Below are 17,983 nucleotides of genomic sequence, written 5' to 3'. Positions count from 1 at the left end.
CTATGTGCTTTATCCCTATTTTACAAGAGAGGAAAGTAAGTCTCAGAGAGGTTTAAAAGATTGTCCAATGTCCCAGAGCTGGTAAACTTTTCAGCTAGAATTAGAATCCACGTGTTTATCTGTCTTGGTGCTCTTATCTGACGCACTACCGTGCCCTCTCAGGCAGGAATAGATCTATTCCACATTGTGACACTCAGGATCTCTGCCCTTAACAGTTATAGGACAACCATGCATTGCATAACACATTACATTTTCTGAGGAAAATTGCCTGGAACTCTCCTCAGCTGGTTTATTGAAAAGTAGAAGGCACAGGATAATTAAATTTTACAAGGTTGGGGCACCTGGGTGCTAGTGGTTGAGTGTCTACCTTTGGCTCAGGGTGCGATGCTGGGGTCCTGAGATGGAGTCCCTCATTGAGCTCCCCACCCAGATCCTTCTTATCCCTCTGCCTGTGTCTCTGCCTCTCTCTGTGTCTCTCATGAATAAATAAATACAATCTTTTTTAAAAATTTACAAAGTTGTTCAAGAGCAGGGATGACAGCCTTCCTCCATGAAAGATGGCAATCGTCTTCCTTCAGTTGGCAATCTCACTTAATGAGTAGAGGCTGCTAGAATGCAGTCAAAGTCTTAATGTGGGCTCTGTGGCAGAGTGGCATGAGCTTTGAGCAGGCCTGGAAGGGGAGGGTGCACACATGGGCCGTGTGTTTCCTATTCTCCCTAAGGAAGAGTGCCAAGGCATGGCACTTTAAGATTCAGTGGACTCATAAATATATTCCTTAATAGTTCGTACAACGGTGAGTACACGGGCTGCCTGAGGTGGCAGGTGGGGACAGGAGGTGAACATAGAGAGTGTCTAGACTCCAAATTCAACAAGGAAAGACTGAAGGCTAGTTGATCTTCAAGAAGTAACCACCCAATTCAGTTTTAACCCTTCCCAATTAGTTAATGACAACTCTGAATCCATAATGAGGCTTCTGAAACCCAACCCATCAGCAGCAGCCACACTTTAGTGCTGCTTCCCCTTGGCCGACCCCAACTACTCCCACTTGTCGGAGCGCCAAGCCTCCCCAGACCCCCACGTAAGAGCAGCCACGTGCTTTCTTCTGGAGGATGATGTCTTATGAACATCATTGGTTTGGGCCTAGCGGATGATACACTCTGCCCTTTGTTTCATTTATTGAGTGGTAGCCTCTTCCTTGTCCAGGGGAAAGAACAGTGAAGAAAAAACATGGAAAAAAGGCCTTGTTATGTGTACTTGAAAGGTGAAAAAAATCTTGGTCCAACTACATAGTGAAAGCCCTAGAAATACACGCAAGCGCGCACACACATACATTCTGCTTTGGCCTAAAGATGTTAAAGGAAAACCTCTAGGATATTCAGGAATCCAAGGTTCTGTTGCACCCCCATGCTGAGGGAGGGATAATCACTGTTAAAGTGTGTGTTTAATTCTTTTTAGATTGAGGTAAATTGGCACTTCAGTGCTGAATACAGCAGGCTATACTCTTCTTCAGTGACCCGTTTGCCAGAAGTTCCACAGTGATTAAACACTAAGCAAATGCATACATAGGTAAGATAAAAATAGCACTCAGACGTTGAAAATCTAACTTATCCAGCATGTTTAAGCCTAGTGCAGCAAGGTACCTGGTATCTGTTTTTATTAATGGATTTCTATTTCTCATTTCCTTTTCCTTTCCTGCTTTAGTAATGCTGGATGTATGTACAAAAATCTACATATTTATTCAGAAGTTGGTACTTTACTACTGATGAGTTGATACAAACAATATAACTGGGGCCATTATAATGTTAAGTGAGTTTTGAACAAATAGAGTTAGAAATCCAATTATCTTTCCATAGAAAGCTTTTGTGTGGAGTCATTGTTAAATAAAGGAGGGAAGCCAGTGGGAAAGTGAGAAGAGCAATTTCTCCCGCCTGCAAAAGGACATTGGAGAATTTCATCTTGAACATATGTTAATCCATTGATGATGGCCTTCCCACTGCAGTCAGCCCCCAAAGATACAAAGATCTCCTCTGGCTACGGAAAGCTTCCTTTTGGGAGTGAAGCCAACAGTCAGGAGTATATGACTTGGGTACAAAGTCCAAGAAGAAACACAGATCCTTGCCCGGGGCAGATGGCTTGGTGCTGCAGGAAGGAAGACATAGCACCCCTCTCTTGGCCCCTTAGTATAGAGCCTTCAATGCTTACCAGAGGCGACCGGAAACAGAAATCCCTTGAATGGTCTCAATTTGGCCTTTGGTCAGCCTTAGTTAGATCAGTGTCCCTCAAGCTTTAATAGGCATAGGAATCAACTTGTTATCTGATTAAAAATGCAAGTTCCAATTCACAAATCTGGAATGGGATCTGAGATTCCAAATTTCCAAAAAAATTGCAGGGGATGCCTATGTGATTGGTCCATGGACTTTGAGGAGCAAGAATCTAAGTGAACTTAAGTCTTTATTGGGACACAGGATCTTCCACTTGACTTCTCCAGGAATAGCCATTAAAATTATAGTCAGAAAGGAACTTAGGGGTGTTCTGATCATCAAAAATTACTAGCTGTGTGACGTTGGACAAGTTACTTATCATCTCTGGGCCTCATTTCTCATAAGAGATTGGTTGTAAGGGTTAAATGAAATAATGCTTACTACAGTGCCTGATATTCAGCATTTGCTTTGTAAAAACTAACAAAAACCGTCTGGCTTCACCCTTTCATTTTGTAAATGTAAAGGTAAGTTTACTCTGAGGTGAAGAAGCTCGCTTAATGTGCCAGAGATGGAGTGAGAACACTACGTCCTGACTTCCAGGCAAAAGCCCTTTCTGCTGTTTAGTTAGAGCCCAACAATAACTGAGAAAGCTGGCCCCAGTGTGCACTCAGCCCACTTCCCTGCCCCAGCCTCAGACACCCACAGAACAACTGTGGCTTAACCCACATGCCCAAATATTTTTGCTACAGCCAGTCCTGACAGCTCAAGTCTTCTGCCGCTAGTTATGAAGATTGCCCAGATAATTGATTTAATTGGGAACAGAGAGTATCTCAGTGCAACCAGCCAAAATGGATTAGATCTCCTCAGTGCAGTATGCAGAACCCCATGGCTCTCAAGGGAAGGCATTTCCTCCCCAGGGGAAATTACAGATGCCCAGTGGAACCTATGGTATAGACCACGTATGCACTAGTCCTGCTGACCTGGTCCCCGGGGATAAAGTTATATATAGTCCAAGTGTTGGACACATACAGCCCTCTCTTTATCCCTATTATCTTTATAAGAACCCTCAATAGAGTTTTTAATGCCTATACTTGACAGTGATATCTTTGGGGAGGTCAGAAAGCGGAAAGTAAAAAATTCTCTTCTAGTGTGGTTTTGCATTAGCCACAGGATATTCCAATTCAGTGGCGAAGAGTAGTATGAACTCCTTTTTCTGCGGTAAAAGGAGCGAGATGACTCCTTTCTACAGCAGTGCTGAGATATGAATAACTGAACTAGAAAAAGAAATATTAGCTGTTTGTCTACTGTTGCTGCATGATACAAAATATATCATTCCAGCATCTGCCCAGTGAGAAGTTATAAACAACTAGCAAATGCATGCTACCAAATAGCATTACTTTGGTTGTCCTCATTCAATAATGAGGCGTTATCGACCTAGTTCTTTGAGATCGACTATTTGAGGATCCACTTATCCTATAGACACAACTTTTTAACAAATCAGCTTCATATTACTTTAGCCTCTGTGGGATAGTTTTTCTGTTTCTACATGTATTGAAGCTATATTGAAAATCTGGCAGGTAGAAAGCTCTGGGGAGAGAAGCCACCTGAACCAAAACAGAAAGCTCGTATTATTGACACAAATACCAAAGGATGTGTTCCTGACATCTTCAAATTTGGGAAACAAAAAATAAGATGGATCTGAAAATTCATGATGGGATATAGAAATTTCTCTTTTAGGTGACAGTGGACATTCTAATCAGAGCTGAGATGGAAAGACAATGAAACAAACACTTCTATCCATTGCGGATACATTATCGGATCCCCTAGTTTCAAAGGCCCCCTGGGCCTGCCACCACAAATCAAAACTATCTAAGATGTTACCATATATGCTTTGGCAACATTCATTATTTGACAGGGTCAGATAATTCCTCATTCCCTATTATGGGTTGGATTGTTTCCCCTTATGCCCCATAAAATTCTCTCTCTCTCTCTCTCTCTCTCTCTCTCTCTCTCTCTCCATATATATGTCAAAGTCCTAACCTGTAGTACCACATAATGTGACTCTATTTGGAAATAGAGTTGTTGCAAGTATAATTAAGACGAGGTAGGTCACCCTGGAGTAGGGAGAGCCCCTAATCCAATATTCCTGGTGTCTTTATAAGGAGATGGTCATATGAAGACAGAGAATGAACACCAATGTGAAGATGGACGTGAGGTTTAGAGAGATGTATCTGCAAGTTAAGGGATGCCAGAGATTGCCAGTCACTAGAAGCTGGGAGAAAGGCAGTGGATAAATGGTCTCTCAAGGCCCTCAGAAGGAACTAACCTTGCTGACACCTTGATTTTGAAATTCTAGCCTTCAGAACTCTGAGATTAAACTTCTATTGATTGCATTAAGCCATGCAGTTTGTAGCACCTTATTATAATAGCTCTAGGAAACTAATATGTCCCCCTTATGGGGATTGTTGCATTTCCTTCCTCTATGTCAGGTTAAAGACTGTGGCTGACTCTGTAAGGTGAGAATGAATCTGAGATTTTAGGAAACAAAATGAGCTTGAAGATCAGAAACTTTCCCAACCCAGTGCAGGCTTGAGACTGACCAGTGTTTGGTTGGAAGCTGTGTCACTTTTTTCTTTAAAGCACACGCAGATGACCTTGGGTCTCCTTGACTGTCTGGGATCTGTCAGTGTGAAGCAAAACACATCTGGAAATGTGAAACTTTGTACCCCTTTCAACTGATCACCATTCTTTGCCTCATTCATTGAATATTTATCTTCTGCCCACAGGGACAGGAAACTGACGTGTCGAGTACTTAGAAGCAACTGGTCTTATCTTCATTTGCCTTTCCATAAACATTTATATTCACAGCATCACTGTCACAATCTATAGTTGATTGATTTTGAAGTTGTGTCTTTCTCTGAGCCTTACACCAGCTTATGAACAGATAAGAGCTAGCAAAATTTCTGCTCATGGTCTTTACATAAACATGTATCACTGGGTACAGTTTATGCTGGAAAGCAGCTTTCATCTTGTGTGGTGTACAGTAGGCCAACGCTAATGGATTCATAATGAATGCTAAGGCGGACAGCTTTGTACTAAGGTCAATTATAAGACCATCCCTGGCCTTGGCAGGAACACGTGATGTCTCTGCTTAGCACATGGGGCTAGAGCAGTAGTGAATGGACTTGTTGCCACCCCCTTTCCTTTCAGGCTCAAGTGGAAAGACTTTAGGTTAGACTTTGACAGGGAAAACTGTAAAACACAAAATATCACTTTAATAACAGAATGTGTGACACTATGAATCTTGGAGAATGGCTTAGGAAACTCAGCAAGCACTTTTCCTGGCCATTCTCTGATGATGATGTATCTAATATCTCAGGATAAAGAAGCAAAGCTGGTATTTTGCCTTTTTTAAATGGGCACTTTTACTTTTCAAACTGAGCCTGGTTTCCTTCAAGGTCCATGTTCAGGTTCCTTCTCCCTCTGGCCAACCGACTCACATGTCAGAGCATCTCCAAGGGCTCAAAAACTACTGGCCAACTATTTGACACAATCCTGGTCCTTCAGAACTCATTAATCTAAGTTTAGTGAGAAAATCAACTTCCTAGACATCCCCTGTTCCAGTAGCTTATGATGATATCCGCTGATTATCGGAGGAAACCCAATTTCAGTATATTTGAACAACTACATCCCATGTAAAACAAGAACATCTCTGGATCAGTCAATCCTTTCTCTGGGAAACTTCACGCTGTTTTTTATATAGTGTTAAACAGTTTGACAGCTCAAATATCGTCAATCTATGGATTAGTTTCATTTCCTTTAGCTGTAAGAGAACCTCCTGTAGTTATGTCAGTGTAGACTGATCATCCAGGTTAGGTCACAATCCCACCCCAGTAGTAGTAGGGTATGATGCCTAATTGATCGCTCTATTAAGATTCTATAAGCTGGGGGAGGGGCTCCTCTAATTGGAACCAGCACAATAGGACAGGATAGTAGTTGATGGACAATGATTGTAAATCCGGAGTCCACTTCAGGACACCGATCCCCTTAAACTCAGGCACTTGACATTGCATCTCTCCGTATCCTCCACAGTTTCTAGCACTAACTCTGAGAACAGCAGTCTTTCAGTAAATGCTGATCAAACAAAGAGGATATGGAGAAGTAAAGACTTTTCCACACCTCTGCCTCATGTCTCCTGGAGCCTGGTCTGATGCTAAGCCAGAAACAGGGCCCCCATCCAAGCTATAGTGGCTCCTGGGTTTCCAATGTGCACAATTTTAGGTGGTGGAGGGTCATTTTAGTGTAGAATGGAGTCCCCTGGGCCAACTGACAGGGCCTGGGCTCTTCACAATGACCTCAGGTCAGGCCTCATTCAAGTAGAACCAGAAACCTGAGGTTAGTTTGAACAGGCTGCCTCCAGGTAAGATTGGACGTGCCCCGGGGCAGTGAAAAAAGACAGCATGAACTGCTGTCTGGGCCTTGGGATCTCTTCCTCGTCAATCAGCATGCATTTCTCAGCCTGGGCTCCACAGCCAGACTTCTAGAATCCTCAGCCGCACGACAAATCTCAGTTCTTCTCTGTGAGGAAAGGCATTTCTATTTCCCCTCCTCGCTCTCCTGTTTGGGAACTCCACTACTCGTGGCCCTTTGGTGGGTCCCATCCCCCTATGAAGTCCTTGAAAGCTAAGCCGATTTGGAAAAGAGCACACTTGATCGTCAAGCCAGGCTCACTGCACATCTTAGAACTTACTGACACCTGCTGGACGGTTCTCTCTGGAAAGCATTTGAGCAGAAGTTTTTTTGCTGTGCATGCGATGGTCCCAGGTCATTGGCTTCTGGCCTGGAGTAGGAATGGAGAGCTTGCCACGCCCTCATGAGTGCTGGGTCTGCTCAGTGAAAACGAGCCCCCTTCCCACCAAAAACAGACTTAAGACTCTCCAGCCAACTTCAAAGACAAGACCCTGATGGTGAAAATGAACGCAAGGACACCAGACAGAGCAGGTCGGGGGTGAAAGGGTGGAATTAGAGATCACGGTTAAGCTCTGGGTTCCCGTGTGCTTTGCTGCTGGGAAAAGTGAACATAAAACAGGGCTTCAGAAGCATCCATTTTAGAGTATAGAGCCTTACCCTGGGCTCTGAGAAGCTTACCCAGAGCCAAGAGATGCTGCTCAACTGGGTCTGTGTTGGCCCATGGCAAATCCTAAAGGAAGTAAAAGGGCCCTTGGTATTATCTGTTCTCTCCATTCGAAATATTTAGCTGCCTTTGGCTGCCTTCTCCAACTCCTAATGCCTCCAGGGCAATGCACTCCTCTTACTAGGGAGGAGTGACCCAATAGACTAATTTTATTGTATCTGGTGAAATTACATTTTTAAAGAGAACCCCGGAGTGAGAATTATTCTAAAATCCAGTGAATCCATCCTGATGGTAGCATTTTTTAAACCTCGGATAGCCTAATGCCAAAGCTGCTGAGGGGCTTCTGGGGCCCCTCCATGAGAACAAGTGGGGCAGCTCTTATACAGAGAAGGTGGTTATTGCCAAGCAAAGGCCCCACATGCAGACCAATGACTGTGTTGCCCACCTCCCAGCTTCTCCTTGTCTCAGGAAACCAGAGAAGCACTGGCTAGCTGGATGGCTTCCTGTAGACTCACTGGAAGAACCGTTCTGGAACAGCTGCCCTTTAGCACTTCCTGTCTGGAACACCCCTCCCATCTGGGGTAGCAGGTCACAGGAGCAGCCCTGAGTCTCCTCTGAGCTTCCTACACTTCCTAGGAGTGTAGCTAAATAAATGCAGGAAAAGGGAGAACAGACAAATATGTGCCTCTGAGGAAGTAGAGGGGCCAAGAGTAGGGCTGCAGCCAGTGCTTAGGAGACAGAGCCTCCCTGAAGTGGACCCGCACCCCTCCCTACAGTAACACAGCCTACCCATGCCAACCTCAGAAACCACACGCCTTCATTGCAGGCAGAAAATACCAACCTCAAAGGCTCCCCACCTTTGGGGCCCCCTGCCATCTCCAAAAGGCTTCAGGCCAGAATTTAGGGAGAGCTCTGAAATTTGAGTTCTAATAGCTGGGTGTTGCCTACACTTGCCATTCTAAATGACCTCTGGCCTCCTGGGGGTAATTATACAGAGGGCTCTGAGGGTTTAGGGGTGGGCAGGCTAATACGGGCAAATGCCGAAAGAATGTACTATTTCCCTTAAAAGCCTGTTAAGGCTAGAGACTCCACTGATGAAAGAGGTCAGGAAAACGCCATGCTAGTAGTTGCTTTCTACCCTAACATTTGTCTTCTCTCGAGGTGCTTCACAAAGAGGCCAACACTGCCTGTCAAGTATGAAAGACATCGCTATTCAGCAACTCAGGTACCAGCAGAGAATTTACTCCAACAACCTAGAGTTCAAGGATTTCCAGAACGTGGCCTTTCCAGCTATCTCCGATCCCTATGAGTCCTCCCCTCACAGACCCTCCTCCTGGTTCTAGGCATCCTCAGGGTTCCAGCCCAGCCCTTTGTTTACAGTCTTCCTGGAGCCCCAGCTGCACCCCTAGAACCTCCCCAAGCACTTATCTGAATCTCAGCCACATTTCACAACCATCCTATATCCCACCTCCTAATGAAGCCCTCTGCGTCTGCCGATTCCTGGCCGTCCTGCATCTGTCAGTATGTCCCTAGTCCGTGGTATGCACTTCCTACACTGTTAACTTATAGTTTTATTTAGACATCATTTCTTCTGGAAGACAGTAGGCACTGCCAAGGTAGGCACTCTGTAATACATCACCTGTATCCCCGATTTAAACTCAGAGCCTTACACAGCAAGGCGTCCCAGATGTGGCACCCCTGAAAGAGGCCTACTTCATCTTTCCAAGGACATTTCTCATGACTTCGTGACTTCATCCCGGCCCATTCCAAAGTTGACTAGCCCCAAGTTTTATTAAAGCTAAAATGAGCGATATCTAGTCCCACTTTTGCATTAACGGGCAGCACCAGCTCTCAATTTTTAGGTTGAGATTTGTTTCTCCAGACGAGATCCTCAGTTCTCTTTTCTGGTCTTCATTTGTCATAGTTTCCAGATCCTAAAGCATCCCTCTCTCCTGGGAACTTTCTGGTTTCTGATATCCCTCATGAAATGTGCTGCCTGGAACTAAATACAATACTTGGCTATTGAAAATGTGCATTCTGAGTGATGAGCCCAAAACAAAGGGAAGAAGGCACTTGAGGGAGGCTTGGGGTGTTTTGGGTTTTGTTTTTAACTTATTTACTCATTTCAAAGAGGAGGGGAGAAGAGCAGAGGGAGAGAGTTTCAAGCAGACTCCATGCTGAGTATGGAGCCCAATGCAGGCCTCAATCCCATGACCTTAAGGTCATGACCTGAGCCGACCTGAGCCAAAATCAAGAGTCAGAAGCTCAACCCACTGGACCACCCAGGCACCCCACTGAAGGAGATTTTTTTTTTTTATGTTAACCATGATGATCTTGAACAGAACCAGATTGCAATGATCTTTGCTTAAAACAAGAAAGAAATTCTTTTTAAAGAAAGCAAGGAAGTATTTTACCCAACCAAGGGATTCCAATTTTAAAGAAAACCAAAAGTGTAGGAATTAGAACCACCTGGATTGCAACAGACATGGAATCCATCTTCTCAATTTTATCTCACAGCCTTTTGATGGCATAGTTGTGGTTTGTGTGAGTTCTACAAAGAAGTTCATGTACCTGGTTATCCAGCAATGTGCTCCCAACCACAGAGGTAACTAGAGCAAGTTGGAAAAGGAAGAGAATCAGAGCCGCAAGCCTCCCCAACCGACGCTGGCTGACTCTCCAGATCTTCCTTAGAAAACAGCCAGATCAACCAAGTACCTTAGCAGTCCTGGAGGTGCTCCAATACCCTGGCTCCCCATCTCTACACTCCTCTCTCATCCCTAAGCCTGCTCTCAGCACCTCGAAATCTCTGAAGTTCCCTTAGAGGACCAATCAAGAGAATGGAGTCATCACCAGGATCACATGATTTCTTTTTCCCCAAGCCACTCACTCTACCGAGTAATACCTTAAGTTAGGGTTTGGGAGGCTAGACTATTTTCTCTGGTTCTTAAGGGCCTTTTATGTATCTGTATAGGTTTAACTAAGTGAACTCTCCTCCCTGACCCTCAGTGTACTTCTACTCCAAGATCTGTAGAACTAAGCCCATAGTAAATGGAGAAGGGAAGCCTAATTTCTTTTTATCATGAAGACCTAAGACATCAGAGGATTTCCCAATCACCCCAGCCACGCTGATCCTGTTTCTTTTTATTTCGGAGGTGTTCATTTTCTATACCATTGATGTTAACATTTCATTGTTAACATTTCATTGTTAACATCATTGATGTTAACATTTCTAAGAAAACTCCTCTAACTCCATCAGGAGGTTTAAGGGATTTGCCTGAAGTTGCAGAGCTGGTTATCCCAAGAGTGCATCTTATCACCCCCCTGTCCCCAGCTAGACTCTAAGCTCCCAGGAGGCCTGAAGAGACCAGGACAACACACTCTTCTTTCCAGAGCCATACAGTGGCTGGTCTTTGATAAACGTACTTAACACCAAACTAAGTTAGGGACCCAAGGGTCCATGGCTGAGGCTTCTTAGAGCATGTGATTGAAAGGAACTGCCCCTGAGCCATTCAGTGTAGCCTTGAGAGACTTAGCTTGCAGAGACCCTGCTGGTCGCCTACTAATCTTAGGACCTGCTCATATTCATAATCCCCTACCCCCTGCATGGTGGTATTTTGAAAGACAGCAACTGGATTTAGGATTAAAAAAGACAAAGTTCACAAACTCAATGTTTTGCTCTATCACCTGGAGTCCTGATGAATTTTCTGCCCAGTCAGGAAGTCAGGGGGACCCCCCCCCCTTATCCACCCCCTCTTAAATTCCAAGAGCCTGTTGCTACAAACCTACACAGAACAGAAACCCACGTGGTGATTACAACATATGCCTGGATGTAAGCTGACTCCAAATATAAAGTGATTCCCCTAAGAAAATCCAAAGGGAAGTTTTTGGCCAATTTGCATACATAAACTTTTGGGGATATGAATAAAATACTCAAGTGTCTAATCATAATATTTAATTTGTTAAATAAACTATATACTGATATTAAATATCAGGTATTACATAAAATAATGCTTCATTTAGCATTTTGCCCACTCTTATACATTCAGTCTCCATACACATTTTCTGTTTTCATTGTGTCCTTCATCACAATGGCCAATTTTTTTTTATCTTTTGCGGAGTCATCCAGAGCACATATCATCACGCTTCCGTTGTTTGACATATAGTACTTTTAAAAATCATGCTTGATGGTGTTGCTGAAAAATTTCTTCTAACCCATACATTTTCATAACAATAGGAATTTCCATTTATCCTATAGGTTGACAGCCCACCCATTTTACCGTTTTGCTTTTAGAACTGTTTGCAAAATCCAGCAGGAATAATTAGTAAATCTGTGTCAAATTTCTATCCCTCCTTTTTAAACCTGATTTCCATTAGTTGATCCCTACAGAAATGCAAAACTAACAGTGGTGGAATCATTTCAGGATGTCTTGCCTAAAGAGTATTTTCCAGTTCACAACAACAAAAAAGGGAGCTTGACCTGAAATATGAATAACTTCATGAGAACCTGAATAACCTTTATAATTATAGCTGTACCTTCCATCTTTCTGTGAAATAACTTTGAAGGAAAAACCTTGCCTTATAGGCAAGGAAATCCCAGTTTATATCTGTTTTCCTGGAGTGATTATTAATTGTGCCTCATTTTATTCTCTAAAGTTTGGACAATAAATTACACGCTACTCCACTTACAGCAAGGAGCACACTATATATTGTAATTCTGCGGCCTTGCCAAGGCATCCAACATTTTGGCCATTCAGCAAGTTTCCTGTGAGACTAATACCCACATGGCTGCCAGACAGAACTCAAAGGCACAGTAGTTGGAAATTAATGCAACGCAGCTAATTATCTAAAGTGATATTAAAATGTCTAAGATTCTGGTAATTTGACTACCAGTCAACACAGCATCTGCTTCTAAAGGAAACATTATTTTTTTAAGCAAATCTTTAAAAGAAATCTAATTACAAGAAACTCTCTCAATTAGTTAGAAACAGCTGCTTTGATCTGAGAACAATGCATTTAGTTTATTAGTTTAATATTTCTAAATATTTGGAGGGAACTTGTCTTTATTTCTTATTTTATGATGTAACTGTTCATACTTACAAAGATGTCTTGATGAAGGCAAAATTCATGTCCAGGTGACCATCTTGCAGGTGAGGGTGTCACGTGTAATGAGGGGGGTAGAAGCAGGTAGAGGAGCAGCCCTAAGCTCTAGGCCCAGGAGACCCACATCAGGAGTCCAACCCCTGTGCCAGCCCGCGAGCTCTCCTCCCTTTCTTTGGGTCAAGCTGACTGCCTGCACGATTATGCAGTTATGCAGAGACTGAAGAGGACAAATCTATGCAAATCCATTCCCATTCCTCAGAAAATAAGCTCTAAGCACCATCCCTCCTCATTGTAGATCAGAAACTTCATCTCCAAACATGAAATCTGCCATCCAAGGAAAACCCCAACAAACAAAAACTCAAAACCTTACTTCTTAAAACCAACTTCCATGTTTCTCCATTCCTGCTTCTACGAGCTGATTGCCCGAGTCTAAGTAAATCAGCCCAGGTCAGTGAGTCATGTACCCCAAAGGTAAGGCATTTATCACACTGGCTAGGGGATATGGTTTTCATTTCGAGGGTCATTAAATAAAACTGCTTATCCTTAAATCACCTACAGTATTTGACATTACTCGTGGCCCAAGGTCTCATGACGGCAAGATTTGAGCTCTTTCCATGGGCCCAGCTTCGAGAGGCCCATCTCCCTAGATCCACAGATAATGCAGTGGGGAAACGGTCTTACCGAGGGAATGTCTCTTAAATATCCCTCTCCTCAGCTCTAGAAGCCTCTCCATCAGCTGCCTAGCAGCAAAGGGAAGGTTCTCATGGGACACTGTCCTGCAGACACACTAGCTCTGCAGAGAATGTCTAACCTCTCTGCCAAAGCTCTCGCTGATTTTCCCTGCGGTGAGTGGGCCTGAACAGAGGATAACCAAAGGATGGCTGTCCCTTAAAACAACCAGGACCTCAAGGCCTTTGCCCCAGCCCCACGTTGTAAAGAAAAGAGAAAAAAGGCAACCTCTCAGGCATCTCTCTTGCACTCTCCAAATTCCTAGGAAAACGGTCCCTTCAGCCATTCCTCTTCATGAGAGTTTTCCCCTTCCAACCATGTCCTAACCTGACCATGAGCGCAATGGGAAAACATGAGGAAAAGTGAGAGCAAGGAAGGCCCATCTACGGAGGCCTGTCTATCTCCTTGCCACCCTGTAGTCCTGGCAGCCCTTTGTACCTCCGGCAGTGATGTCCTCTTGCCTTCCAGGGTTTCTTCTTCCAGGAGAAGCTAAAATGAGAGGATAGGTTGTGAGGCCACCTTTCCCATGTGCCCTTGAAAAGTGAGTTTTTATCCCTTCACGCTCTCCTCCTGCCTAACCTCCTAGACACATTGTTCCGACATTCAAATGTGTCAGGGACATCCTCATTGTGAGGCTGCGGCCAAGGGCTGCTCCCTGCTAAGTGTGCACAGACATGGATACCTATGGCCCAAAGCCCACGAGGTGACCAGCCACCCTGTCCCCTGCATGCTCCAGTGGCTCTGAGGCCTTTGCCATCTTTTTCGGCCTATCCCTGAGGAATGTGGTCTTGCTCTCACTGTAAACCCAACCCCAGGCCTCTCTGTGCCTGAGCTCCCAGGCCCAGCGTGCAACCTTGCCGATGCCTCGCCCTTCCAGTAGTCTGAGGCCGCGCTGTGGGCTTGGAGTTGTGCTGTGGTGCCTCACAGCGTCTCTCTGCTCTCGGCCCACTGGCTTCCTCACCTGCAGCTGCACCTCCCAGGAGGCCTGGGTGGGGGTTGGGGGTGTCACTGGGAGAAACTCAGGTCTGCACCAGCCAAGCCACAGCTCCGCTGTCACTTTTGTTCAGAACTGCCCTGGTACTATGTTTATCCAGAGCTTCTCTCTCTCTCTCTCTCTCTCTCTCTCTCTCTCTCTCTCTCTCTTTTCTGATCCTGACTGCAGACCAAGATAAAGGAAGTTTTACCACATGATGCTTTTTTTATTTCTTAATGACCTGCTAGTTCTCAAAAAAAAAAAAAAACCCAACTTCTCAGAAAGCTTTTAAGACACTTTCTTTGAGTGACATTTTTCATTTTGCAAAGACTACAGCCTTTTCTCAAACAGATTTTTATCAACTTTCTGGGGTTTGATGTGGAAATCTGACTAAATTCTTCCATCTAGAGTATGTCAGTATTTGATTGAAATGCGAGTTTGAAGGCTTGCCTGTTAAACCGTTTCTCCTTGCATCCTTTTAAAATTAATGCGTCCTTCTGAAACTAATGATGTATTTAATACTGAAAATAAGCTAAACCTGAGGAGAACGCGCAGAGCGTTTTCAAATGGATGCAGAAGATCGCCACCTTGTGGCCACTGTGGGACCTGTGACCAGCCGGCGCCGCTCTGTCCTGGGCTTGGGGCCCACCGCCCCCCACAGCGAAGGGCGCCTACTGTCCCCTTTCCCTGGGCAGCTCACGTCCCAAGCCTGCTTCTTTGTGGGCCAATTTGTGTAGATTTCTTGGCAGTTTGGGGAAAGGAGGCTAATCTAAGTGGCCTCAGTGGTTTCGTTGAAGGAGGCCTTTTTGGTCTTCTAACTTCACCTCAGCCAAGAGAGGAAATAACTTCAGGGGAGCCCAGCTCTCCATTTTCTTCTAATCCTCTATGCTTGTCCTCTGGTATTTTTTTTTCTAAATGTGCCCTACGGGGATTCGTGTATCCCCATCCTGAAGAAGATATTTAAAAGGCTCACGTACAGCACGACCTAAGACCTGGAATGTCTGGGGACAGATTGTGGGATTAGCATTTTTAACAAGTTCACTAGGTGACTTTTGCACACACTAAATTGTTAATGCTGCATTTTTGTCTACGCAAAGAAGAAATTAGACAGAGGCCTCCCAAATAAACTGGGTTTGACCCTGAGGAGTTTCCCTCAGGCGCTGGGACAGAGGGAATTTGGAGCTGAACAGAGCTCAAGACACCGATGCAGTAAGTTTCCAAAGTTCCTGCCGGCCAGAATGTTTGCTGCTGGAACAAAAAAGACGCCATAAAGACTGCAGTGAGCTGTGACGGCAGCTGACCCTCTAAACAAGAAGCTGTCATCTACCAAAAGAGTGGCCCACGTGTGCAGGTGCCTCCCTGGGCTTGCACAGGAAGCAGCAAAAGGCAAGGAGGCAAAGGAGAGGCTGCCCTGCTCCTTGGGGCCAACCCTCCAGAAGCTCCTCGTCAGGTAGTTACGGGGGTGGGGCCCAGGCTGGGGCATGTCGCAGAAGACCGGCTTCCGGGCCTGACTCTCCTACTGACTAGCTCTGTGGACGTGGGTGGGTCTTTGGGTTCAGTTGTCCTCTACAAAATGGGAGTGGTTGGAGGACCATTACTGAATTTTCTTCCAGCTCTAACTGAATCTCTTGTCATTTTGAACTTTCAGAGGAAGAAGGGGCTCTTCATGAGGAGTGATCTTGAGAGTTCTTGTTCATTCCAAGCTCAGGACTAGGTTTTACTAGTTTGCAGGAATCCATTCTCTGGGAGTATCATGGTGAAAGACGAGATCCTTCTGTCAACATGAAAATAACACACTTTTGCAATGTCACCTCTTTGTGGGAGAAAAACTTAGCACCAGGCCGAGAGACCTCCAAACTTTCCCAAAACCCCATTATCTCATCACTTCCTCTCCCCTCCCCCTGCTATAAGCCAAAGACTTCAGCTCACCCTGTCATCCCAGACTCCCTACCCATGCCAACGCCTATGCCCCGGCCTCAGGTGTATGGACTCACTTCCTACCAGGGAGCTTATTTTAGAGGGCACTCAGATGCCTGCAAGCGACTGTCTAGTCAGACCTTATCCAGCCCATCCTTATCCTTTCAAACTCACCACCAGCAGGTGCCACTTCTCCGCGATTCCATCACTACCTGTGCATACACTACCTGGCTCAGTTCTTAATACATGACATTATAATCAATTTACACTCCTGGTGCCCTGTATGTAAGACCTGTGTCTACCACATAGTGAATATTCAAGAAATATGTTATCGAATAAATGAAACTAAAAATGAAAAAATGAGTAAATTAAAGAATTAAGAAGATGGAAATGGATTATTATACAGAAGCCACACACCTAATCTTCAACAAGCCTGGATGAAGAAAGAAGGACCGGATCCAGACCCAATGGACCCCGGAGGATGGAAGAAACATGGTGACTTATGCTAACACTGCTTATCAAAGTGCAAGTCACAGGCCATTAGAAGGTTTTGAAATCAATTAGTGGATTCAGACCAACATTTTTTTAAAAGATTTTATTTATTTATTCATGAGAGACAGAGAGAGAGAGAGAGAGAGGCAAAGACACAGGCAGAGGGAGAAGCAGGCTCCATGCCGGGAGCCTGACATGGGACTCGATCCCAGGTCTCCAGGATCACGCCCTGGGCTGAAGGCGGCGTTAAACCGCTGAGCCACCCGGGATGCCGCAGACCAACATTTTAAAATGAAATAGAGCGGAATAGAATTAGAAAACACATCTCTTGGCAAGAGCAAGTACTGTTTTATGGAGCTTTTGTTTTATATAAATATTTGTATGTGTATACATATATATAATCACACACATACAATGATATAAAATATACTTCTCTTCTACATGGGGTAGTCAAAAAATTTAGAAGCCACTGATTTGGGAAAGGTCATTCCTATATACTACCTTGACTTCATTTGAAAAAATAACTCCCTGGCCTCATGGTATGGCTTCCATTTATTGGAATGTGGGGACCCATTTATAAGTAAATATATATGGGTTCCATAACTCTTTTGAGAGACCAATGTATTTTCTAATTATATTAAAATATAATTATCTGATCTTACCTAATTTCAGTTAAGTTCCAACCAAGCAAAAATCCTTTCTAGATATTATTATTGTAAGAAATTCTCATTGAAATAACAACCTTCCTCTCTGTTTTTCCTTTGGTGTCTACTCCTGTATTACCTTTCTATACTGACAGCATCTGACTAGCTCTCCCCTCTTTCCTATCAGGGTAAAAAAAAAAGAAAAAAAAAAGAAAAAAGAATCCATTTTCTAACAGTGGAAAGAAGTGATGAAAGCAAATTAAAAACCTTAAATTCCAAATCCAAACTTACAACAAAATCTAAGTATCTCAGTGGGAAATCGCAGTGGAAGGTGGGATGCTAAAATTAAAATCACAAAGGAAGAAAAATAATGACTAACCTTGTTATGAACTTGAATCCAAGCACATGGGATACATACATCTTTTCTGCCATATTTTGTACTCTTCCATCGGACCAATGGCTAAGTGTTAGGCTTTCCTTGGTTTGGCTATGATACTGTTCCCACTCTTACCTGTTGACATCATGTGTTATTGTCACCATTCCTTTTGTGCAGAGTCTCCTACAACATCTAACACAGAGGTTTCGAAATGGTGGCCAGCAGCCAACCCAACCCAGACATGTTGCTGAGGTAGACTGGCTTAATGTTTGAAAAATGTCATGTTGACACTTAAAACTCAGAAAGCTTCATTTAAAAATTTGGCACTCGGCTTCTCTTAAAACATCAAAATATTTGGCACCACACCGCCCATATTTCTACACGGGTACAATTGCTTTTAAAAACTTGACCGATGA

The sequence above is a fragment of the Canis lupus genome, chromosome 36, assembly GCF_003254725.2.
Source record: "Canis lupus dingo isolate Sandy chromosome 36, ASM325472v2, whole genome shotgun sequence".
In the NCBI taxonomy this organism is placed as follows: Eukaryota; Metazoa; Chordata; class Mammalia; order Carnivora; family Canidae; genus Canis; species Canis lupus.
The sequence above is the reverse complement of the archived record's forward strand: the minus strand, read 5'-3'. Positions refer to the sequence as shown.